At 34.8% G+C, this 14,397-nt stretch overlaps 1 pseudogene; it reads left to right on the top strand.

The window, feature by feature from the left end:
• The window catches only part of LOC131845044 (beta-1,3-glucosyltransferase-like), a 40,698-nt pseudogene extending 27,858 nt beyond the window's left edge, over window positions 1-12,840 (top strand).
• The last annotated feature ends 1,557 nt before the right edge of the window (window positions 12,841-14,397 follow it).

The raw sequence follows: 14,397 nt of genomic DNA, 5'->3' as shown, positions 1-14,397 counted from the left end.
TACCCTTAAGGGGGTAAAATAAAATAGGGGATGCAAGCTTTTATGTAAATAAGTCATTTTTGAAGCTAGAAGCTTGAATCTTATTGTTGAGACTGTTGATTAAATATAAATACATATGACATTCATTGTTTGTAAAAAAATTACCCTTAAGGGGGTAAAATAAAATAGATACTTATTATTAAACACGTTATTTTTGAATAAAGATCTTATTTTGAGACTATTGATTAAATATAAATACATATGACAGATGTTTGAAAAAAAAATGTAGTATGTAAAATAAAATAGTGCAAGCTTTTATGTAAATAAGTCATTTTTGAAGCTAGAAGCTTGAAACTTATTAAACAGACTGTTGATTAAATATAAAAACATATGACATTAATTGTTTTAAAAAAAAATTTTAGAAAATAAAATAGATGCAAGTTTTTATGTAAAATCATTTTTGATAACTTGAAACTTATTTTTGAGGCTGTGGATTAAATATAAATAAATATGACATTCATTGTTTCAAAAAATGTACCGGGTAAAATAAAATAGGGGATGATAGTTATTATGTAAATTCGTAATTTTTGAAACTAGAACGATGAAACTATTTTCATTGGTTCTTTTGGGGTAGATTTTTAAATACCCCACTAATGTTATAACTGAAAGTAACTCTGTTTGTCTTTCTGTCAGTCTTACGCTCCAAAACAAAATAAAAATTTAAATGAAATTTGGTACACAGTTAGTTTACATACAAAGAATATAGGGTACTTTTTGTGAAAAAAGGATGTAATAATTTTTTGTATGTAATATTTTTTAAAACTAGAATTTAATCATTTTTAGTATGTTTAAATATCAATAAATATGACATTCAAAGTTTTTACCCTTAGGGTAGGGAGTAAAATAAAATAGGGTATGAAATTTTTCTGGAAAGTTGTTGTCTTTGTGGAAGCTAGAACGATTAAACATTTTTCTTTGTCTTTTTAAGTTTATTAAATACCTTACTGATATTATAAATTAAAATTTGTCTGATTGTCTCGCTTACACGCCAAAAATACTGAACCAATTTAAATTGAAATTTGAAACAGACATAGATGACTGATAGAAATATATAGGTTACTTTTTAATGTGAAAAAGGGTTTCAAGAGGATTGAAAGGGTAGATCCAAGGTTATATAGATGTATCGTCATGTTTAAAGCTAGAAGCGCGCAAATTTATTTTAATTGATTAAATATTTATTTTTTTTTTTATCATTTTTTCGCGCGATGAAACTTATTTATTTGACTTATATTGTGTTAATTGAAAATATTTTTTCATTATTTACGCGGACGAAAGATTTTATGTTATGAAGCGTACTACTAATACATTATCAAATGTCACGGATATCGTATGTCCGCTATATTACCGTCAAACGATGACTAATAGCTTCACGGTCTATAATACGAGCTGTCTGTCTGTCTTCATCAATCAACGGGTTCCGCAGTTATACGCACAGGTAAACGATTAACTGTATTCGATTAACCGGATATTGTTAGTTCGGGATTGACGTAGTGATGGCGGAAATTACCGATATATAGGGCGAATTGGATCGCTCTAAAGAGAGAAGAGAAGGGGATTGTTAGTGTGACTACACTTGTAATATTTCTGTCCTCCATTCCATTTGTAAAAATGGATTAAATATTATAACAGATTTAAGTTCAGTTTAAAGTCATTTTATGACTTCGCGTTGAGTGTACACGTTACTAATAAACCACGTAGCACACTATGAAATAAACTAACTAATGTAGCTAACAATTCTTTTATATATTTTAGTTATATACTATATATATTATTATTTTAGTTACTAATTGTTATATATATTTTATATATATATATAACAATTAGTAACTAACAATTATTTCACCTGTATACTTACTACCTAGAGAATAGGAGACAAATATATTAAGTAGCGACATATCAAGAACTTATATTAAGTTTATTTGAATAAAGATTATTTCTATTTCTATTGTTTCAGATTCGAGAAATGTAGTATTTGTAATAGTAAGTCAAAGTGAGCCGTACCACGCAAGCGTCGCCGGGCGGCTCAAACAAGACATAGAAAGCCAAATTTTAGAGATAGATAAGGTATGTACATATAACTTAATAGAGACGATCTTCATAGCATTCCATGGATTCACCGTGCATGTACCGGGTCCAACGTATGGCATAGAAGGAAAGTCCGAGTTCCCCGGACTTGTGACCCGGGTAGGTTTAAGCACCCTTGCCGTCGTGACACAACCGCTCATGTTTCTCTTCCTGCCCATGCAAACCTGGTAGCAGCTAATGCAATTTATATTTTACTTCTTTTAAAATTTAATATTTTTTTATAATATACACTCAATATAATTTTGTATTTTATATATATTTCTTTCAATATCCATATAAAAATAGTATGTGTTTAATTTTTTTGTATTTCTTTAGTCTTAATAAATATCATGTTTTAACCACATTCATAAATTAAAATTGGGGATATTCTCAGTAAAAATTACGTTATTAGGTCACGTGTGTAAAATATTTATTCTTTCACGCACTTTCAGGAGCGCACGCTATTTAGCGCGGGAAAGCCAGCGCGCGCAATCGTATATAATTGCATTTTACTATTTTTTGTGATCATTCTTTAGAGCGTGATAGGGCGTTTCAAGTAATTTCACTTAAAAAATTTTTGCATTTCAAAGATTTTATTTTCAAACTCGCGCTTAATATTTATAAATTACTACAGATCAAAGAATATCTGTAGTCAAGTGTATTGTTGTCTTTGGTTTGTAGTTATCAAGACCTCCATTTAACTAAATTAAATATTATAAAAAGGCGCTAAATCACTCACGTTTTGTATTCAGTAAGTCCTCCATTTTGTAAAATTGATTAAATATTATAACAAAGGCGCTAAAGCGTTTGAAGAAAGCGGGAATGTGCTTACTGCCAGCGGGCGCGGTCTTACTCGTTCTCTTTGTCTACATTTACATACCCATTCTTTCCCGCCTGAAAGCAGATATTAAAGGCACATAAAGGCAGAGTTGTTAGATACAAAAATTTGTCGACAGCATCAACCAAATATCCATATAACCCACGAAGACTTTGTGCCGGATGGACCATAATACCGCTGCTGAGGCCATTAATATCCAGTATATAGGACACTGACGTACGATGGGTATTATTCATGGATCCGTCATAATTTGTTGGACGCCGCCGACAAACAGGAGGTATTTATAATCTGTAAAATCACTGCCATATATTTATTTACCAGCTGTACTAATTTCTATATACAATTTTCAATAATAAATATAGCCTATGTGTTATTCTGATGCATTAGCTATATTACTGAAAAGTTTCAACAAAATCCGTTCAGTAGTTTATGCGTGAAATAGTAATAATATTAGAGTAATACAAACTTTCGCATTTATAAGATTTATTTATTTCAGGCAACTTAATATTATTTTTATAACTATATTGGCTCACATACCTTACCTAACTATATATGCATTGAGGACTAACATAGAAAATGATAAAATCTAAAATTAAGTATTAATATAAACTTTGTGCTCACCACAATCACTATGGCAATCTGTCACGGTAGCGGCAGTACATAACTCCCTTTCGGCCAGTAGTTTGAAGGTCTAGCATGTTGGCTTGGTGGGTTAAGGCGCTTTGAAGCACATAAGCTATATTACTGTAAAGTTGCATCAAAATCCGTTCAGTAGTTTTTGCTTGAAAGAGTAACAAACATCCATACTTAAATACTTTCGCGTTTATAATATTACTAAGGTTTTGAATACCAACAGTGAAATACAAATAATAAGAAATGTAATGTTCTTAAAAATAGGGCCAATTAAAGGTAAGTAACAATGAGGAACAAAATTTTACTTTCTATTAAAAAAAATATACTTTTAGGATGTAATGTGGGTTGGTTACCCGTTGAGTGATGAAGAACCAACCATAATTCATCACTTCACTTTCTACGAGGACCTAGAGGAGGAGGGTGGGTTCGTGTACCCGAATTTCGCAAGCGGTTTCGCCATGAGGATGCAGCTCATAGCTTCGTGAGTTATAGTTTTAATTTGTGGTTCATGCAAGTTTAGTTCGATTTGTCGTGGTTGTATAAATTTATGAAGTTCTAATCGGCGACTTCCGGGTCCTGTCCATCCGTGTGGAAATTATCTTTTAATTTTTATTCATATAAATATTATTTTTAACATTAAAATCGCCAAGTTAGTCCTTATAGCTATTTGCGGGTGAAAGATCCGTCAAAATCGGCCCAGGCGTTTCAAGATTAGCAAGAACAAACAAACAGACAATCTGATAGATAAAATATTTAAAATTATTTATTTTGTTGCGAGTACTGTTATATGCGTTTAATGAAAGCTGTTTATTTGACATTACAAACAAACACTTCAATTTTATTTATTTGTATAGATTATATACGATTCATCCTTGCTTCGCACGGTATATGTTTTGGCCCCTCCGATCGATCCCCCATCAATTCAAACGGAGATCGAAATTACGACGGCCTGTGCCGAGGTTCGAATCCCTAGCGGTGCCCTCAGACTAAACTCGCAACCGTCAGGTGGGAGTTGGCCTTCAGCCGCTCGTAAGTCGTTCCGCCTGTTTGGAGTACCATCTGCACTCGCCCCTATCGTCCGATGAAACTGTAAAGGCCGGCTGCGGCCAATAGTATTAGAGTAGTCCGAAAAAAAAGTATGTTTCCGTGTGGTAAAATGGGTATAAGATCAAGATATCGCTATAACTGCATGCAAATTTTGAATACATGTTATCATAGGTTAGTTTCAGTTTAACTCGATGTATGGGAGGAAAATTATATTAAAATTGAATAAATTTTGAAAGAGATACAGGTACTTTTTCCGAGATAAAGGTAAATGATATAAAAAACAAAGTATTTCTTTGGCATTAGCATTGTATTTATCAGTAAAAATCAATGGCACTGAAACGGTCTTAGAAAATTAATTATTTACGTTAATTAGTTTCCTTATAAGTAGCAAAAGTTTCTATAATTATTTATGTTCTTAATATAGTTGAACGGGTTTGTATGTTTATATTTTTTTTCTAAAATAAAAGTAGCCAAGTTACTCCATATTATATCAGCTACCTGCCAAAAAAGTCCCGGCAAAATCGGTCCAGCCATTTCAGAGATTAGCCGGAACAAACAGACCGACAGACAGACAGACAAAAATTATAAAAAATGTTATTTTGGCATATGTACCGTATATATATCCATATGCATGTAGTAAAAAATAGTTATTTCAATATTACAGACTCCAATTTTATTTATATGTATAGATGTATAGATAAAGCCTGGTAGCTATGAACCACTGTTTTTGCAATTTAATCGAAACGTCGAGAAAGGTAATTACCATATATACCATATATAATACCATACAATTATATGTGTTATAATATAACCCGTTACCTGTATATTTTTTTTTATGGATGATAATGGAATGGTACCCGCGCTGACAGTACGCAGGCGGGGCTCCAGTGGATGATGATAAGTTGAGCATAAGCTCAGGTTAGTTAACCCATCATGACATATTCATCAGGAATTTATCACGATGGTACATCGCTAGTAATGGGGTCATGAGTCCACATCAGTAACAATCACCTTTCCCCCCCGTTACCTATATTAATAATGTATACTAAACGGGAAAGATTTGAAATAAGTATTATCTATGTTCGTCTCTAGATTCCTCAAACAAGTTGAAGGTGGCGCACGTAAATTGGAAGCAGATTTCTCAATAGATCCAGCGTTTGAGCTCGCGCAACTGGTGTACGGTGGTGCAGACAACCCTGGACCTCTCCTCACGCCAGAGCTCAGCTTCTGTGTGGTGTCTGGTGACAACTGTGCCACGTATCCTCGCCAGTTCGATATATGTGTAAGTAATTATGTATAACTCTGTAACAAGTGTAGCTAGGATAAGCGTAGCTCGATTATATAATTACATTGTTTTTAAATAGAATATGAATAAAATATTGCCAACACAGAAAAAAGTGGTCTTGTGGTAAAGTGGGTCTCATTTTGCTGGTCTGGCTACTCTAGATTCTCAAGGGTACGATTGTCTTTTGTTTCTGTTCTTCACATATCGTTACAAGACACATATTACAAGTGAATTAACAATTTTGGTGTTTTATAATTGGTTACAACGATCACATCCTCGCACGTCGTTGAGACTCACATAGCAATTACCTGTTGATACTTATCATACTTGGGGTTTATCAAGAAGGGTATTAACTATTAGGGTAGTATATTAAGGTTTCTTAAGGATCGGCAAAGCGCACATGCACTACGGTAACCATTAACCATCAGACGGGCCGTATTCTTATTTGCCGACGTCATAGTATAAAAAAAATACAATATTAACTCCAAATGAATGTACCCCACACAACAATAAAGTTATATTCTATTCTAAATACAACAATTGATATGTCCACATTGTGCAGACTATATTATCTGTAGGACAGGTTCCGACCTAGTTCAGAGACTCTAGACCAGTGTTTCCCAACCTTTTATGTGTCATGCCCCTCCTTAGTCCTTCTAAATTTCTTATGCCCACTCCAATTTTATTTATATGTACAGATTGTGTACTGTAAGGTTTCTTGGGGACTAAAATTCGCGTTCTCGGCAGGGCAGTGCCATATCTGAGGAATCGATATTCTTCGCTGTAAAGACTTGGAGTGGCTTCCACTCCACCAGAGCGAAGGTGGTGAAGAAAACTTGGGGAAAACATGTGACCAATCTGTTGTTCTTCAGCGATAAACCGGGTATGATAATTACTTTAATTTATTCGTTTACACTTGGTTTTGGGGTTTGTCTCTCGTTAAAGTGGTGTTTAGAGCAGATCCACTTATATTATACAATACAATTATGGGGGGGGGGGGGGGGGGGGGATTGTTACTAATGTTGGCTAACACCATTGCAAGCAATGTACCAAATTAGGTTGTATGGGCTTCCTGATATCTGACTTCATGCTCATTTTATCATCCTCCACTGGTGCCCCGCCAGCTTAAACTATTCGCGCAGGCGGGTATTCAATCCATTATCCATTACTAATATTATAAAAAAGTAATACGCTGTCTGTCTGTCTGTCTCGCTTTCACGCCAAAACTTTTTTTAAATGAAATTTATGATAGTGGAAAGGACATGCTCTGTTTAATGCGTAAAAAGGATGATGAAAATGAAATGATCTTTATGCGGTTGAATCCTTATTCGTCATCTTTTCATTTCACTGAACAACTAATCAACACATCGCGTGCGTTTGCGCCATTTTATCACGTTCAACACATCGCGTTTTGTGCCAATAAGGTATCCAACAGAGAACAAACCTAACGTGCCTTGTTAAACATGACATTGACGTTTATTGGTTTTTGACACATAAAATCGTATATCGTGTGTATGTGTTTTTCTTTAAACCTAAAATTGGTCCATATTACAAATTTGGCGATTTTTTTTATTAATTTGTTTTACCTCTGGATACAAGCCCAGTTCCTTAAAGTTTTTTTTTTAAAGTAATGTCCATGTTAAATAATAATAAATGTCAAATGTGCACCCGACCTGCGCTTAATAACAATCGGTTTCTTCACATTTTATTATTTACATTTTTTAAAGAATGTTGGCACCATCCGAAATTAAATTATTTACCCATTTTTGTAGGTTATACAGAAATAATGTGTGGGTGTTTATTTAAAAAGCATCGTGACAAAATTAATAACCTATAATTAATAAATATATGGTTGTTGTATCAAAATAGAATTTTCTTAATTTTCACTAAAATAAAAACTAACTGTCTTTTTTATAAAATAAATGACCTTTTCATTGTGCCATATATTATGGAACTATTTAAATTATTTAGCTGATTGTAAGAAACAAAATGTTGGTTTGTAGATTAATACTGAGAATCATTATTTGTACGGAAACGATAAAAATATATTTTTGTGCCCAAAAACTCCTGTGAAAGATGGTTATTGTAATTGCATTTGGAAATTTGTATACGTCGTCATACGAGAACGCTCTACATACCAAAAAGGGTGTCGGTGAAAGATAAGATCTCGAAGTCGAGGAAACTTATTTTTGAGACTGTTGATTAAATATAAATACAGAGAGATTGTTTGTAAAAAAATTACACTTAAGGGAACATCGGAGGTAAAGCACACCGCTAAGCGACCGAGGACGACTAATTACTTGCACATCATTAAGTACCCATAATATGAGCCCTGCTAAGTCTTATGACTAGATGGCGCTGTGTGAAATTATCCATATGAATTATTATTTATGACTCTTGTGTGCAGATCCATTTTTATGTAAACCGTTATTTTTGAAGCTAGAAGCCCCGCCATAGACACGGGCGTGTAAAAAAAAATCCAAAACAGGACACTGTTTAAAGACTGTCTCCATTTTGAAATACGTGGTCAATAAAAAACATTCGAGATATTGTTTTAAAAAAAAAATACCCCACATAAAATGGATATTCCTCGCATTTTTGATGATGATACCATATTTTTGGGGTAAGTATAAATGCTTCTATATTCTGACTACAAAAATGTGTATCTTGCTGTCTCTTTCGTAGCAATCTTTGTTTATTCACGGGCTCGGTGGTCTAGCGGTTTATCACACCGCTTTACTTCAGATGGACGCGGGTTCGATTCCTCGCACGGTGCAAACATTTCAATATTTGTATTTATAGAAATAGATGTCTTCAATTATATTTATCGCCTAGAATAAACAAAATATAAGATCTGCTTAGTTTGGGACGAGATGGTTCTGTGTGAAGTGTTCTGTGTGATCCACGTATATAAGAGTCCACATCTGTGGTCCGTTGCGGGCGATTTTTTTTTACAAAATTACATGTACTGTGCGAGGAATTGAACTCGCATTATCCTCCGAACCATCAGAAGTAAGACGGTGTCTAAATCGTTAGACCACAGAGACCGTCGCATATTGCCACGTATATACACAGATAGACAGCACCCAGTGGGACCTTGTGTGTATGATTTCAAATATTTTCAGTGTTCAGAGACTGTGCGAGGTTCTAAGTTGCTACCGGGGCGGTAGTGACGTCACTATATTAGGGGAACGGTATGGTTACGGCTACGGGAAAAAGGAGTCCGATGGTAAAGGTGAGTTATTAATTGTATCTATATGTTATTCAAATTCAAATTCAAATTCAAAATATCTTTATTCATGTAGGTCTATTACAGACTCTTATGATATGTCAAATCTACCGTCAGTTCGGAATGATTTCGAGATGAGAAGAACTAACAAGAAACTCAGCTCGTATTTTTTTAATGTTGTACATATTTACAATAATACTATTTCATTTAAATTCTAATTTGGGAGAATAGAGTGACCACCAGCATATGCTATATAAAAAAAATCAAAAAATCTAAACAGTGTTCGCAACCTGAACAGACCAGTCCCCACAAGCAGCACCCGTTCACGAGTATGATGGATGAGCCAGCCATCATTGCACGACCATATTAGAGGGAGCACATCGACCCAGCCCACCACGCCGCCACAAGTTTGAACTTTATAGCGAGCATGACTGTTTCAAGTTACTCCACTACGTCATTTATATTATTTACAGCATAAACTGTACCAATCACAGTTTTCATCCATTACAATATTTAAATTACAATATGTCATTACTAAATTTAGGATAAGTTTCTTTAGTGTTTATTACATTATAATATTATAAACGCGAAAGTTTATAAGTATGAATGGATGTTTGTTACTCTTTCACGCAAAAACTACTCAACGGATTTTGTTGAAACTTTACAGTGATATAGCTTATACTTTAGAATAGCCTATGGGCTATAAATTACGCGGGTGAAACCGCGGCCACTGGTAGTAAATAAATAAAATTGAAGTGTCTGTTTCTAATTTCAAACAGTGGTTCGGTTTAGTACACCGATGGTTGCGGGTTCGGTTCCTCACACGGTACAAACATTTATATTCATGAGTATGATTGTATCGGTCTGGGTGTTTTCTATGTAGATTATGTTTGTATTTACAAAAGAAGATATCTATGTATTAATATCAGTTGTCTAGTACCCATAATACAAGCTCTGCTTACCGTGGGACTAGATGGTGCTATGTATTGTCCAGGGTTGTATATTTATTGTTTATTTATTTATTTATTCACCCGTTGCAGACGATTACATTTCAAGGACCTATTTCTACGTCCAATCTATATACGGTATCGGTTTGCATTTGAAGTAGTTACACCTCTCGATGATCAAGTCAACCTGACATGGTACATTTTTTTTTTTTTATGGATGATAATGGTATGGTGCACCCGCCTGCGCTAACGGTTTACGCTGGCGGGGCACCAGTGGAGGATGATAAGATGAGCATGAGGTCAGGTCAGTTAGCTCATCGTGACAAATTCACTAGGAATTTATCACGATGATTTCCAGGGGGAACCACGTGGAGGTCAACCTGATATGGTGCATTGCTAGTAATGGGGTCATGAGTCCACATTACTAACAATCCCCTTCCCCCCGACATGGTACATTGCTAGCCTTGAGATTATTGGTCCAAATTAAAATCCCCTCTACACACGTAGTTTTAGGGTTGTAATATGTAACAAGGCGGATAAAGAGATGGACGGACTGTATGAAAGATGATATGTTAAGAAAAGGAGTAAATAACGAGATGACTGCGAACAGGGATGAATGGAAGAGAAAAACATATTACAGCGACCCCAAATAAATGGGGTAAGGATGAAATGAAATTTTATTTGCGTGTTATACAGTTAGATATTAGGTAATACGTCCAAGTTACGTAGTAGGTACGTATGTTATTGGCAACTCTTGAATTGCCTCAATTTATGGGCATGCAAATTTATTATTATATTAAAATTAAATAATCTATAATGTCATAATTTAAAGTCAATGTCCTATGCACAATGATAATTATATATTAATAGTAACAATTATACAATATATAAAATGTCACAATGGTGATGTCATAAAAAATGAAGCAGATTGTGTGGAACTGTGTGTAGTGCGCTGGGGTCGGTGCAGCCAACGATGATGGTAATTAAAGGTGCAATATGAATGTATAACAGTATATTATAAAATATATTTCGCAACAAACTATGTATGGTAGCAGAAGGCAAGAGGAATAAGAATAACAAAACCATAGCAACAATGAAAATCTTTTATATAAAATTCTCGTGTCACAGTTTTCGTTCCCATACTCCTCCGAAACGGCTTGACCGATTCTCATGAAATTTTGTGAGCGTATTTAGTAGGTCTGAGAATCAGCCAACATCTATTTTTCAACCCCCTAAATGTTAGGGGTATTCCACCCCTAAATTTTTTTAAAATTTCTTAGACAAAATTTTTATTTTCTATTTTTTTATGATATATCATACAAAAATACATACAATCCTAAATTTTCCATCTTCTATCATCAACCCCTATCTTTTTATAGCTTTATTAATTTATATGGCATAACAACGTTTGACGGGACAGCTAGTATTCGTATTTTTAGTATTCGTATAAATATTTAAAAATACGAATTGTCGTGCCAGCCAGCAACCCCAATGTAAGGATTCCTGTACACAGTTGATGATGACAACATGTAACAAGGTTAACGGTGTGTGGGTAGGTTACGACTACATAACTGGCGGTGGCGGGACGGTGCTAAGTGTCCGCGGTGCGCAGCTGGTGGCGAGCTGTGCTTGTGGCGGCCGCTCCGCTCCCGACGACATGACGCTGGGCGCGTGTGCCGCGCACCGCCTCAACATCACGCTGGTGCACTCGCCGCTGTTCCACCAGGTATACACGCTCAGAGCCAACGCACAGTCGCATCCAGACACACTTACAGCCTATACTCGTACGCACGTAAGCACGCAAGCACGCAGGCAAGCCCACACGGAAACACGCACGCACGCATGCAAGTTCAGATCAGACGCACGCAATTATTACCCTTTCCAAACGATCCCCTATTTGGACGGTGATCGATATTACGACGGCCTGAGCTGACATTAGAACCTAGCAGTGCACTCTGACTAAAGTCGTTTCAGTCAGTCACGAGTTGACCTTCAGCCGCTCCTGTCCTGCGAATTTGGAGTGCCATCTGCAAGATGCAAAAAAAAAATGCTTATATTAAAATTTATTTGAATAAAGATTATTTCTATTTCTAAAAATGTAATATATCAATGCGTAGGGTGTAAATGGTGACGTTCTTAAATGATAGATTTCTGAAATGAATGAATCTTTTTGATTTTAACTTAGTATACACTTTAATACTTTCAGGGCATATGATTCAGATAGTGGCGACTTCATTATCAACACAATCACTCATTTACCTTTTTACAAAGTGGTAGACTTTATAAAAAGTCGTTTCTGCAGGTAACGGTAAAAAAGTCAATTCTAACCAGCTATATTGTTGCAGGCGCGACCACAAGATTACTCGCGTGAGGTGATCGCTCGCGACCGTCCCGTCTCATTCCATCGCCACTCGTCGCCAGAACCTCTCAGGGTGTACGCCACATGGTTCCAGCATGACGACATGGCGCTGAAACGGAAACGGACGAAAGACGAGCTTTAGCCGACTGAATAGAGATCAAATTTATTTGTCACTAGTTACCAAATGCGGTTTCAAATATTTGATGATATTTGGATATATTTTGAACATGTTGGAGGATATAAAAGCGTATCAGATATGTTTTGCTAATCTTGTTTTAGGATGATTTGAAATATAATATGTTCCCTATGGTTGCGACCAGGGTTGGCAACTTTCGAAAGGATCAACCCGGGAGAAATTTATATTTCAGAATTTTTAAAAAGGGGGGGGGGGGAGGTTTATTAAAATAGAAAAACCGTAGAAATTATTGCGTTCTGGCTAGTCGGAAGGTTAACCATTATTACCAGAGTCTCCCGGACGGTCCGAAAGAGTAGGCAACCCTAGTTGCCTAAGATATTGCATAAAATAAACAATGAATGCGAACTTTGTGTTTTAAAAATTCTAGGAATGCAATATGTGTTGATTTTAAAAAGATGGTAAGTAAATAATGAATGTTTTATATTTGTTTTCTTTTATATTTTATCTAGTTTTATATAAAATTAGTCATTAAGTTTATACAAGTTAATCCTAATATGATATGTTCATTATATCTAAATTTTTAATTCAAAATTTATAGTCCAAAACTTTGTTGAACATTAGTTGTAAGCAAAATTGTCGGCAATAATAAATCTATTAATTTAGAAATTAGTCATCACGCATATTTACTATTTTTACTTTTTAAAATTGCTCTCTATTGGCCTAGCTTTTTTATATTCAATTGTATTTTATTAGTTACATAGTTTTTTTTTTTTATTAATTATTATATTACTAAGATCGTGTCACACACGTTTAAGTTAGGTACTGAGTATTATATTAATTTGAGTACGTGTGAAAAATTATTTTGTATGTAATATTTGTAAGTTTCATCCATAACTTAAAGGAAGAGAAAATTATTTTCGTCCATATTAAAAATAATTAAAGGAATTAGTTCCAACTTTTAAAATTTTCGATTATTCTGAATCAATATTGATATTTCTTCTTAATTCGACAGCTCATATGTTATTCTCATATATTTATATACCATCGCTCCTAAGAATATCCTTCAATATCCTCAATCCTTAACGGGCCTAGAACGGGCAGGGAATTCTAAAAAAAGGCGAACATAATAGATCTATGCACGTCGCAGTGCTACACTTTCTCTTTAGTAATAGCCCAAAACTCCTAATTAAAAAGAAGATAGTCTCATATATTCATTATACTTTGAATTATTAGTGTTCGTAAAAATATTAATATATTTGAGCTAATGTTATAAAGAGGAAAGATTTGATTTTATGTCTGTATGTAATAGTTAGAAAGTTCAGAATATTGTAAGATACTTGATCATTCTTTAACCTTTAGAAAGCATTTTTTTTAACCTATTCCAATACTGTTGGCCGCAGCTGGCCTTTACAGCTTCACTGGACGATAAGGGCGTGTGCAGATGGCACTCCAAACCTGCAGAAGGAATTATGGAGCGACTAAAGGTCAACTCCTGTCTGACGGATACGACTTTAGTCTGAGGACACTGCTAGGCTTCGAACCTCTGGCTCTGACCGTTGTAATTTCGAGCTCCGTTTGAATTGGACGGGGCATCGCTCGGAGGGGCTAAAAAGCTATTTTATGAGCTAAGTATTACACTCGAGCGGCGTAGCATGAGACTAGACTAGCGACCTGTATTGAACGTACAGCGAAAGAGTTCGTTATAGAATTACAATTTTATAGATGTTATAATACGCATTTAACTGGTGTTGTGTTCAGTATTGTTGTTGTAAGTACCTACTTATGTGACATATCAGTTATTCACATTAATAAAATTTAAT

The sequence above is a fragment of the Achroia grisella genome, unplaced genomic scaffold (genome assembly GCF_030625045.1).
Source record: "Achroia grisella isolate CSIRO2021 unplaced genomic scaffold, CSIRO_AGI_Agris_v1 utg44869, whole genome shotgun sequence".
NCBI classification, from domain to species: domain Eukaryota; kingdom Metazoa; phylum Arthropoda; class Insecta; order Lepidoptera; family Pyralidae; genus Achroia; species Achroia grisella.
This window is presented reverse-complemented; position numbering and strand designations above follow the sequence as displayed.